The sequence below is a fragment of the Macaca mulatta genome, chromosome 12, assembly GCF_049350105.2.
Source record: "Macaca mulatta isolate MMU2019108-1 chromosome 12, T2T-MMU8v2.0, whole genome shotgun sequence".
NCBI classification, from domain to species: domain Eukaryota; kingdom Metazoa; phylum Chordata; class Mammalia; order Primates; family Cercopithecidae; genus Macaca; species Macaca mulatta.
In genome coordinates, this window is record NC_133417.1 from 27611397 (window position 1) to 27622580 (window position 11184).

Sequence of the window (11184 nt, forward strand, 5' to 3'; positions counted from 1 at the left end):
GCCTCCGTCTCCTGGGTTCAAGAGATTCTCCTGCCTCAGCCTCCCAAGTAGCTGGGATTATAGGTGAGCGCCAGTACGCCCAGCTAAGTTTTGTATTTTTAGTAGAGATAGGGTCTCACCATGTTGGCCAGGCTGTTCTTGAACTCCTGACCTCAAATGATCCGCCTGCCTCAGCCACCCAGAGTGCTGGGATTACAGGTGTGAGCCACCACACCTGGTTCCAATGCTCATACATTCTTTCGGCAAGTATTTATTGAGAGTGAACTATGTGTCAGGCATTAGTCTAGACATTTGGGATACATCAGAGAATAAAGTGGATAAAGGTCCCTGTTCCTGTGGATCTTATGTTTTAGCAGATGGAGGCAGATAATAAATAACAAGATAAGTAACATAATAAGTAAATTATATGACATATGAGAAAATGAAAAAAAAATCGAGCAAGTTAAGAGAAACAGGAGTTCTGGGGAGGTGAGGTTGCAGTTTTAAATATGGTGGTCAGGGTAGGCTTCATTGAGAAAGTGACATTTGAAGATTTGAAGGCACTGAGAGATGTGCCTGCGTGCATATTTGGGGGAAGAGCTTTCCAGGCAAGAAGACAACCAGTGTAAAGGCTTTAAGATGGGAGGAGCAGGAGGCCAATGTTCTCTACCTAGGGTAACATCTTTAAGGCCTCTGAAGTGTGTAGGATTCTTTCTCTATCCTGAATGACTCTAGTTGGCCAGGCTTTTTAAAAAATTTTGACAAAACACATAAAAATTATCTAACCTTTTTAAAGTATACAGTTCAGTAATGTTACCTATATTCACATTGTTGTGTAATAAATCTCTAGAAATTGTTCATCTTGCAAAACTGAAATCTTGCACCTATGGAGTAACAGTTTGGCATTTCCCCTCCCCCAAGTCCTGGGCAACCAAGATTCCACTTTCTCTTTTCATGATTTTGACTATTTTAGATATCTCAGATAAGTGGAATCACATAGTATTTGTCCTGTTGTATATTATCAAGCTTGTTGAGTTCTTGTATTGCAAATGCATTCTGGCTCCAGCCTTGCTGTCATGTTGAATTTAGCTATTACTTCTCTTGTGCCTGCATGTAATTCAAATCTTAACACCCCTATTTACCAGCTGAATCAGGTGGGATGCCTTTGGCTGCGAATAAGAGAAACCCTGACTGAGACTGTTTCAAACAGTAATGTATTGCTCATCCAGTAGGAAGCTGGGGAAAAAGGAGGGCCCAGGTTTGGTTGATCCATGCATTCAGCAATGTCATCAAGGACCAAGCAGTTCTTTCCTTCTCTCAGCTCTGGAGGCTTCACCCTCAGGTTGGTAGCAAGACAGCTGCAGCAAGTTCAGGCATCACATTTAGTCTTGACAACATCAGGGAAGGAGACAGATCTTGTACTTTCCCGTGCCTCTCTCTTAAACATAGAAACTGTTCCTTAAAATTTCTGCATCCAGCTTTCCTTAACACCTGATTGGCCAGAAGTGGCCAAACACATGTGAGTGTTCAAACTAGTTACTGGTAAGGGAAATGGGATCAGTAGGCAATCAGGCCTACCTCAGGATTTTGGGGGTGAGTTGGGAGTGTTGCCTCCACTGAAGCACATGTGTACCTGGGAGAGGGGTGGACATCTAAATAAAACCAGATTCTGTTAGGAAGGAGGAAGGATAAGAATGGATGCTGAGTGGATAGCCAGCTGTGTCCACTACATTAGCTGTGTGATTTGAAGAGAGTCATTTGACATCTTGGATCCTCAATTTTGTCAAGAAAATAAGAGTCATGGTGTTTTCTCATGTAAGCATTAAAAGACATAATAATTGAAAGAGAAAACAGTCCACGGCACCTACTTTTGCTGATTTCAGTGGTTCTCAAATTGTGGTCCCTGGACCAGCATGTCAACATCAGCATCACCTGGTGTTATGGGCTAAAGTTGTAGTCCCACCTCCACCTCCCCAATTCATGTGTTGGAACCCCCCAATATCTCAGAAAGTGACTGTGTTTGGAGATAGGGTCTTAAAAGAGGTAATTAAATTAGAAAGAAGTAATTGGGGTCAGCCCTAATCCAATATGAATGGTGTCCGTAGAAGAGGGAAATAGGACGCAGATACACACAGACAAGAGGGAAGGTTATGTGAAGACACAGGGAGAAGAGGGCCATTTACAAGCCAATAATAGAGGCCTCGGAAAAAAAATCAGCCCTGCCAACATCTTGATCTCAAACTTTTAGCCTCTGGAACTGTGAGAAAATAAATTCTGTTAAATAACACCCAGTATATGATACTTTGTTACGGCAGTCCGAGCAAACGGATACACCTGGGAACTTGTTAGAAATGTAAAGTCTCTGGCCCCATCCCAGACCTACTGAATCAGAAACACTCAGGGTGAAGCCCAGCAAACTGTTTTAAAAGCCCAATAGGTGATTGTTATGGGCAGGGCTGGCCTAGTTGTTAAGGATATAGGAACCTGCCTAGCCTGGGTTCACATCCTGACTCTACCACTTCCTAGCTATGTGATTGGTCGGTAGTTTTAAAAACTTTTCTGTGTTTCAACTTCGTTGTCTGTAAAATGAGGATAATTCTAGTCCCTACCTCTTAGGTTGCTATTGTGATAAATAGGTCCCTCTAAATATGATTTAGAACAGTACCTGATGCGTAGTGAATGCCCAACAAGTGTGAGCTACTGTTGAGATACGTAACACGTAACTGTTGAATCTGCATCTCACTTGGAGTGGTTGGGTTTGGAGAAACGGATAGCCAAGCTTATTGGAATTATTGGTAAAGCGAGGACCTGAGAACTCCCTTAACCCCCTTGAGCGAAGTTGAATACTCCACCTATTTTGGCTGCTTGGCACTATTTTTTCTTACTTCCTGGTTTATGATTGTGATGTGGGAAATGTAAATTATGCCAAGTTCCTTGGAGTTTATGCAAATAATACATGGCACACATTGTTATGTCGCTCTTCATTCCCCATGAAGGCCCTTTGTCATCAACTTTATATCCTGTTCCCATGAGAACTTTACCTTTTTCTCCTCTTTGCATTCTGTTCTTGATGGATTGTCTAGTTTCTCACTTGGACAGCTTATCCTTTTTCCCTGACAGCCTATTTAAAACCACCTTCTATTAAAAACAGTTTTCCATCAAGGTATCTAGATAGTCATTTCCCTTGTTTTTCATCTGCCTTTTATCTGAGGTGATGCCAATGGTTTTACAGTACGCAGCTGCCACTAGATACTAATGACATTTTCACTGGGCAAGTTGCATTTCCCAGCCTTGTTTCTGTATATTTGATTGTCTTCAGTATTTTATATGAGTTGTAAACACACTGGGTAGAAACAACTCAATAAATGGCAAACAGTAAAATGAATACTAAAAAGTTATAGTCTCATAAAATGAGAACGAGTGGGGCCCCTCTCCCAAACAGAAGTGAGCCAGGGATATCAGGATTTTATGAAAATGCTGGATGGCTGCTACTTTCCCTTAATATAGTCTTTCAGTCCCAAACTTGTTGTTTTTGTAATTCTGCCTTGCAATATGCAATTCTCTTTCCTTCTACTCACCTTCTCAATCACTCTAGGAAACATAACCATTCATTTATCACCGAGGCCCAAAATCTTGGTGCCATTTCTTACTGCTTTCTCTTCTCCCCACTATTCAAAAATCTATCAAAGTCTTTCTGCTTTTTCCTTTTTTAACATTACCCGTCTCTAATGAATCTTAAAGACCAGACCTTTTGTAATTGTGGAGAACTGGAACGTTCAAGGTAAATCATAATTCATTTGGTGAGATTATCTCCAGTCTTATTTTGTAAATCCATGTATGACTGCAGCCATATCCAGAAATTTTATAAAGGATGTTAACCCCCAACCCCAATAAATTATAGTGTAAAATACAAATATAAAGTGTATCACACTTTAAAAAGAATTCTACATGTGTGAGGAGGTAGGGAAAAATCAAAATCTCAGCAAGAGCAATTTCTTTTTTTTTTTTTTTTTTTTGAGACGGAGTCTCGCTCTGTCGCCCAGGCTGGAGTGCAGTGGCCAGATCTCAGCTCACTGCAAGCTCCGCCTCCCGGGTTTACGCCATTCTCCTGCCTCAGCCTCCCGAGTAGCTGGGACTACAGGTGCCCACCACCTCGCCCGGCTAGTTTTTTGTATTTTTAGTAGAGACGGGGTTTCACCATGTTAGCCAGGATGGTCTCGATCTCCTGACCTTGTGATCCGCCCGTCTCGGCCTCCCAAAGTGCTGGGATTACAGGCTTGAGCCACCGCGCCCGGCCAGCAATAGCAATTTCAAGACTCTCATGGGGCTCTTGTCTGACTCTTCCTATTCACTCAGCCTCTTTTTATGGTTTTCTGCTTTGTTCACTGTAACCCCATACCCTGCAGTTTTCACTATAAGCTTACCATTGTCACTATCAGGGAGTATGTGGTTTTATCATCTACCTTTTAAGGAAAAGTTTTTACTTTTAGAAAGGCACCTTACTGATAATTATTTTCTCCAACCTAATGTCTTTTTTTCTATTTTCATTTATGGTTCTGATTTTATGTATGTATGTATGTATGTTGAGACGGAGTTTCACTCTGTCTTGCCCAGGCTGGAGTGCAGTGGCGTGATCTAGGCTCACTGCAGCCTCTGCCTCCCGGGTTCAAGCGATTCTCCTGTTTCAGCCTCCTGAGTAGCTGGGACTACAGGTGTGCGCCACTACTCCCCGCTTATTTTGTGTTTTTGGTAGAGATGGGGTTTCAACATGTTAGCCAGGCTGGTCTCGAACTCCTGACCTCAGGTGATGCACCCGCCTCGGCCTCCCAAAGTGCTGGGATTACAGGCGTGAGCCACCACGCCCGACCTCTCCATGTGATTTTTGACCTAACGGAACTATTTTTAATATTCTGAGGAGTAATCCTATTTAAGTCACGTATAAACAAGTTGTGCTAAATTAAAAACTTTTAGTTCCATTTACTTCTTCATTTTAGTAGGTAACTTTGTGATCCAAACTCGGATTGATGATCCTATTTGAGTCATTCAATCCAAACCTTGGTAGGAAAATCTGGTTCCTCTCTCTTCCCGTAGCTGTGGTGGATCATGTTTCCAAAGATGGCTGCCACAGTATCTCTCATCCTATATGTTATTTTGCAGTGTGACTGTGCCACTCCCTCATCAAGAAGTAGAGTCTAGATTCACTCCCTTTGAATCTAGACTGGCCTATGACCTATTTTGAGCAAATATAATACAATCTCCAAGGCTGGGCCTTAAAAAGTCTTCAGCTTCTGCCTTCATGTCTTAGAGTGTTCTTTCTTGGAACCATCTGCCAAGCTGTGAGGAAGCTCCAGAGCCGTTTGACGAGACCTGATGGAGGATAACCGAGGACTTTGGCCAGCAACCCTAGCTGAGCTCCCAGGTGGAATGTGAATGAGGCCATTTTGAGTGTTCCAGCCCGCTGGAGCCCTAGCCAACACTCTAAAACTAGAACTGCCTGATCGACCCACAGAATCATAAGAAATAATAAACTGCTGTTTTAAACCAGTACATTGGGAGGTGGTTTGTTATGCAGCAATACCTGACTGAAACACTGGGACTCCTTTACTCAGCTTGGTTTTGAGGCCTTGCACCACGTTCACTTGCTCACCTTATCACCCTCAAACCTCTGCAGGGAAATACAACTTACTTTCTGGGTTTTCACAATCATTTTAGCTCTATGGACAAAGTGGTTCACTCATCAGTGACTATGAAAGTGGCCAAATAATGATCACAATACTAATTAAGACTTTTTGAATGCTTATGATGTGCCAGGCACTGTTTTAAGTATAATATATTTATTCACATATTTAATTTTTAGAACAACTTTTTGGCTGAGAAAGACAGGAACCACTTCCAGTGCTTTCCAAAGCAGCATTCTCTTTGTCTTAAGTCAGGGAAGGCCTTCAAATTACTTTCAGTAGAAGAAGATTTAAAGGAATGTTTCTGTTTAGGGTTTTTCAGTCTAAACAATTTTTAGAACAACTTTTTCGAGCTAGGCAGTATTATTTCCATTTTACAGATAAAACAACTAAGGCACAGAGAGGCAAAGTAACTGATAAAACAGTAAATGGGTCGAATCACCATCAGAACCCAAGCATCAGACCCCAGAGCCACATGCTTAGCTACTTTGATGTCCTGCCTCCCATAAATAATGTCTCAAGCTTATTTTATTTTTTTTAAAAAACCTTTTTGAGTAAGGATCTTGCTTTGTCACACAAGCTGGAGTGCAGTGGTATGATCATGGCTCTCTGTAAACTTGAACTCCTGGGCTCAAAAGATCCTCCTCCCTTGGCCTCCCAAAGTGCTGGGATTATACAGGTGAGCCACCATGCCTGGCCCTACTTGAGTTAAGGAAATTCTCTAAGGCTTTGATTGCCTCCTTCCTTTATTCTAGGTTCCAGGCTGTGTCCCATGCTCCAGTTACATTCAGAAAACTCTAATGATAGAAAAGTCTAAATTGACTATTTCTACATTCACAGTTCAGGGTAGGATAGAGTGTTTGCCTGGTTTTCCCAGGTTTCTCATCCCTGTGTGGCCACCACAGAGGGCAGCAGAGTGACAGGCTGAGGGTGCAGAGGGGGCAGAGAAGCAGAACTGATGGAGGGCCCAGGCAGGGCAGGGGTAGGCGGAGCTATCTACACATCTCAGGCATGAGAGCTAGGCGGGAGCTCAGCCACAACTCTTCAATCACCCATTGATGGAGAGGGCAGCTTCTTCTAATAGCATGGGCTGTGGCTGCCAAAACTGTGCCATCTGACTTGAAGGGGAGGAAAGTCTCTGTGCTTGCTACGCAATTCCAATTGCAGCCTTAAGGCAAGCCCCCCATGGCCTTCAGATCCCTCCTAGGCGGACATCCTGGAGCTGTCACTGCAAAGCGTGTGATTTTGCTTCAAGCAGCCCTTGAAGTTCTCCTGCTTCCTATTTGCCTGATAACTGCCCCAAGGACTCTGAAGGAAAATTTTAAACGCTAATTATAAAATTCAGTAGGCCTGCATTCTTAGGTTGTATTAAGAACAAGGCCTTTGGAGACAGACAGCCCTGGGTCAGAGTTCCGTCTCTGCTGCTTAATTGCTGTGTGGCCTTGGGAAAGCTGTTTTCTTCTCAGATTCTCAGTGTCCTTGGCTGTAGAATGGGTTAGTGATATTTACCCTGTGTGCTTGTTGTGAGCAATAAGTAATCCTATAGTCAAAACCCTTGGCCTCATATGTACCAGGCAACCATCAGGGTAGCTATTAATTACAAACATAGAATATATTGTGAATCTATGAGACCATTAACATACCATGTAGTCTTAGCATGTAAGCTGCAAAGGGTAAAGCTGGTGTTTCATGCTCTGCTGTACAATGTTTGCTGAGGAAGAAAGACAACCTGTGATCTGTTTTAGAAAAATGCTATCTTTTAATCGCTTCTCGTTTTACTTTCTTATTTTAGTTTTGTACTTTAAATGCTTTGGAGCATTTAATAGCTCTTCTGCTTTCAACTTCTATAAATTCACAACTTCTATAAATGTAAAAAGTGTCTGAATCTTGATTAAATGCTGTTAATCTGAGGCTTATGGGTTTCCAGGGGTCCGTGAACTTTTTGAAATTGCATGCAACATTGTTTGTGTCTACACATATGTGCATTTTTGAGGGGGAATGATTCATAATTATCAACAGACTCTCAAAGGATTCTGTGGTTGGACAAAAGATGGAAGAGTCCTTGGACAAAAGACTGAAAAACCCTAAACAGAAACATTCTTTTAAATCTTCTACTGAAAGTAATTTGAAGGCCTTCCCTGACTTAAAACAAAGTGGATGCTGCTTTGGAAAGCACTGGAAAAATGGATCCTGTCTTTCTCAGCCAAGGACTGGTCTCTTTTCTCCAATGTGTCCCTAACAGAGTGGTGAGGCTGGCTGTTCCCACCAGTACAGGTAATGTGGTAAAGGTAGGACCACGTGGACAAAGAGGTATTGCCTTCTCTAATTACAGCTAACAAAGACCCAGGCCTAACCTCAGCTGCACCTTCTGTCTCTGGGAAGTCGCTATGGAGTAGACCTATAATTAGGATTAGGTACCTGAAACATAATTCTCAGGATGATGAATCTCTAAATTATGTCCCCAGAGACATACCTGAGGCAAAACCCTAAGGGCTGTTGACCATAAGAGGGTGTGTGTGGTATTCCACATTCAGTGGGGATTTATAAATGAGGACGGTATCACTCAGAAGGGGCAGGTGTCCAAGAGGCCCTTTTGACTTCTGCAATGGGGCCTGACAGCCCGTGAACTGAGCTCCATAATTTATGCCTCTGGCATAGAATCTGTGCAAAGCAGGAATGGCCACATCAGCATTTGGGGATTTAAAGCAGCGTTGTTTTTTTTTTTTTTTTTGAGACGGATTTTCGCTCTAGTTGCCCAGGCTGGAGTGCAATGACATGATCTTGGCTCACTACAACCTCTGCCTCCCGGGTTCAAGCGATTCTCCTGCCTCAGCCTCCTGAGTAGCTGGGATTACAGGCTTGCGCCACCACGCCCAGCTAATTTTGAATTTTTAGTGGAGATAGAGTTTCTCCCTGTTTGTCAGGCTGGTCTCAAACTCCCGACCTCAGGTGATCCACCCTCTTCGGCCTCCCAAAGTGCTGGGATTACAGGCGTGAGCTACTGTGCCCGGCTAAAGCAGCTTCTTTTATCCACAGACCTCTTCCCCAAACTGTAAGGAGGATTCAGCTCATTGATTTCACTTTATTTTAAAAGAAAATAATTGTTGATGTGTTAAAGTAAATGAAAACACAGTCAAGGGGGAGTGTAATTGAAAGTAATTTAAGAGTTCAATGGTTGATGACTGTTTTCTCAGTTATTATGGTATCACTTTATTAACAGGAAATTCATAAATTAAGAAGTATGCAATATAAACCTTGTGGAATATATTAGGGAAACGTTTTTGATCTACGCAAGTAAATTGAGATAGACTGGGTGCACCTGTTCCTAGTCATGCCCAGGGAATATGTGAAACTCTGGCACAGGATGAACGTCTGTTGGTGTCAGCACAACAATAAGGAAACAAAGTTGGCAGTGGGGTGGGGAAGTGTTTGGTGGGCCGGAGCCACCATCTGCGGCCAGCTCCCAGCACGGCTGTATGTTCGGATACCCATCAACCAGGAAAGGGAGTCTAAGGCCTCCAGATGATTTTCCCCTTTCACAAAACCGTTGTAAAATAAAATACAAATCCTTCCTGAATGTTCCTAGCTTTTCTTCCTTTCGGAAGTTTTCAGTCAATGGGAAACAAAGCCTTATTCAAAGGATTAAAGCCATAGTCATTCTATTGTTTGGGGCTTCAATAATGTGGCTTTCCTTTCACAGACAGAATTTTCAATTCACAGATCATCTAAAAAACAGGAAATTTTGGGGAAACGTGCTTATGATAACAAACAAGGGATCTATCGTGTGGTATAGAAGTTTATACAAAGAGGCATCCGATTTTAAGATTTTTTTTTTTTTTTTTTTTTTTTTTTTTTTTTTTTACTGTTCTAGGCTTCTGGCTGCATTCTAGGGAGATCATTTCTTAAAAGAAATAGCCATATGGCTTATAAGGTAAGACTACTCAGTTCCCACCCCAACCCCCAGGAGAGTATGGAGGAAGGGAAGCAGACTCTGGCTATATTTTTATGGCTGCACTCCAGGCAGTACTGCAGAGGCAACAGCGAGGCTCTGAAATGCCTTCTTCCCCCGTTATCCTCAGGCCTATGTTTCCCTCTTACCCCACCCGAGTCCTGGGCCCTTACATGGCAGAGGAAGGGAGAAGGGTCAGCAACATTGGTTAACAGGAATAGAGAATGTTCGGGGAAGGCAGTGGCAGGCAATAGCCACAGAGAGTCTTAGAAGGTTAAAGAGGTTGTGGAAACAGTCACTTGTTTTGCAAGCAGTTCTAGTGGGGTTTAAGAAAGCAGCAGCACTTAACTGTGAGCAGACAAACTCACTTTGGAAACCTATGCAGCCACTTCTGAGTAAACTATTTTATTTAAGTTCCTCATTTCGGTGACAATCTTTTAATCCTTTGAGCTGTATGCTGAAAAGGACACTATAGATCATCCTGAAAGATAATTTTTAGTGTCCATGGTTCCCCACCATGATGATTTTTTCCTCGGCGCCTATCTTCCCCCATTCCCTTTACCTTTTATTCGTACTTTTCCCTGATTGAAGGAAGATGGAGTCTATTTGCTTCCTAGCATCTTCTGTGGCTCCTCGTACTGAAAGTGTGATCTGGATTCCAGCAGCAGAACAGCAGCATCTTCTTATGAGAAGTGCAGAATCTCAGGCGCCATCCTATGACTACTGAATCACAATTAGCATTTTAACAAGATCCTTGGCTATTTGCACGCACGTTAGTTTAGGAAGGCCTGATCTGTACAGATCTGCCCCACTAGTTCCAGTCCCATTAGTCTTTCTCGTTCTGGCCTCCAAGCCTTTGTACTTGCTGTTCTCTCTGCCTGGAGTGCTCTTGCCCCATCTAGTATGGCTGACTCTTTTATTTCAGCTTAACTGTTACTTCTGGCCAGGAGCGGTGGCTCATACTTGCAATCCCAGCACTTTGGGAGGTGTAGGTGGGCAATCATTTGAGCTCAGGAGTTTGAGACCAGCCTGGGCAACATGGCGAAACCCCGTTTCTACAAAAAATACAAAAATTAGCCAGGTGAAGTGGCACACACCAGTGGTCTCAGCTACTCAGGAGGCTTCAGAGACCCTGTCTCAAAAAAAAAAAAAAAAAGTTACTTCCTTTGAGGATGCTTTCCTGACCCCTCTATATGAAGAACTACCCCCAAACCAGCTACTCTCTATTCCATTACCCTGTTTTATATTATTATGGCACTTACTGTTATCTGAAGTAATTTTATTCTTTCATTTTTGGGTCTACTTTATTCAGGGTTGTGTGTCCAGTGTTCAGAAGAGTGCCTGGCACATCAAAGGTGCTGAATTAATGTTTATTGGATAAATGAATACAGTTTTGGGAATCATGAACTTTGAGAACCTAGGCCCAGACAATTCTAAGGTAAAATATGTCACCCTCTGAACCAGTCTGACAGCTTTCAGTTGATTGACCTGAGACCAGTGCTTCTGGGTGCCCAGATGAGAATATCAAACCTGGTTCCCTGAGCAGTTGCATCAATATCTCCTAGGAACTTGATAGAA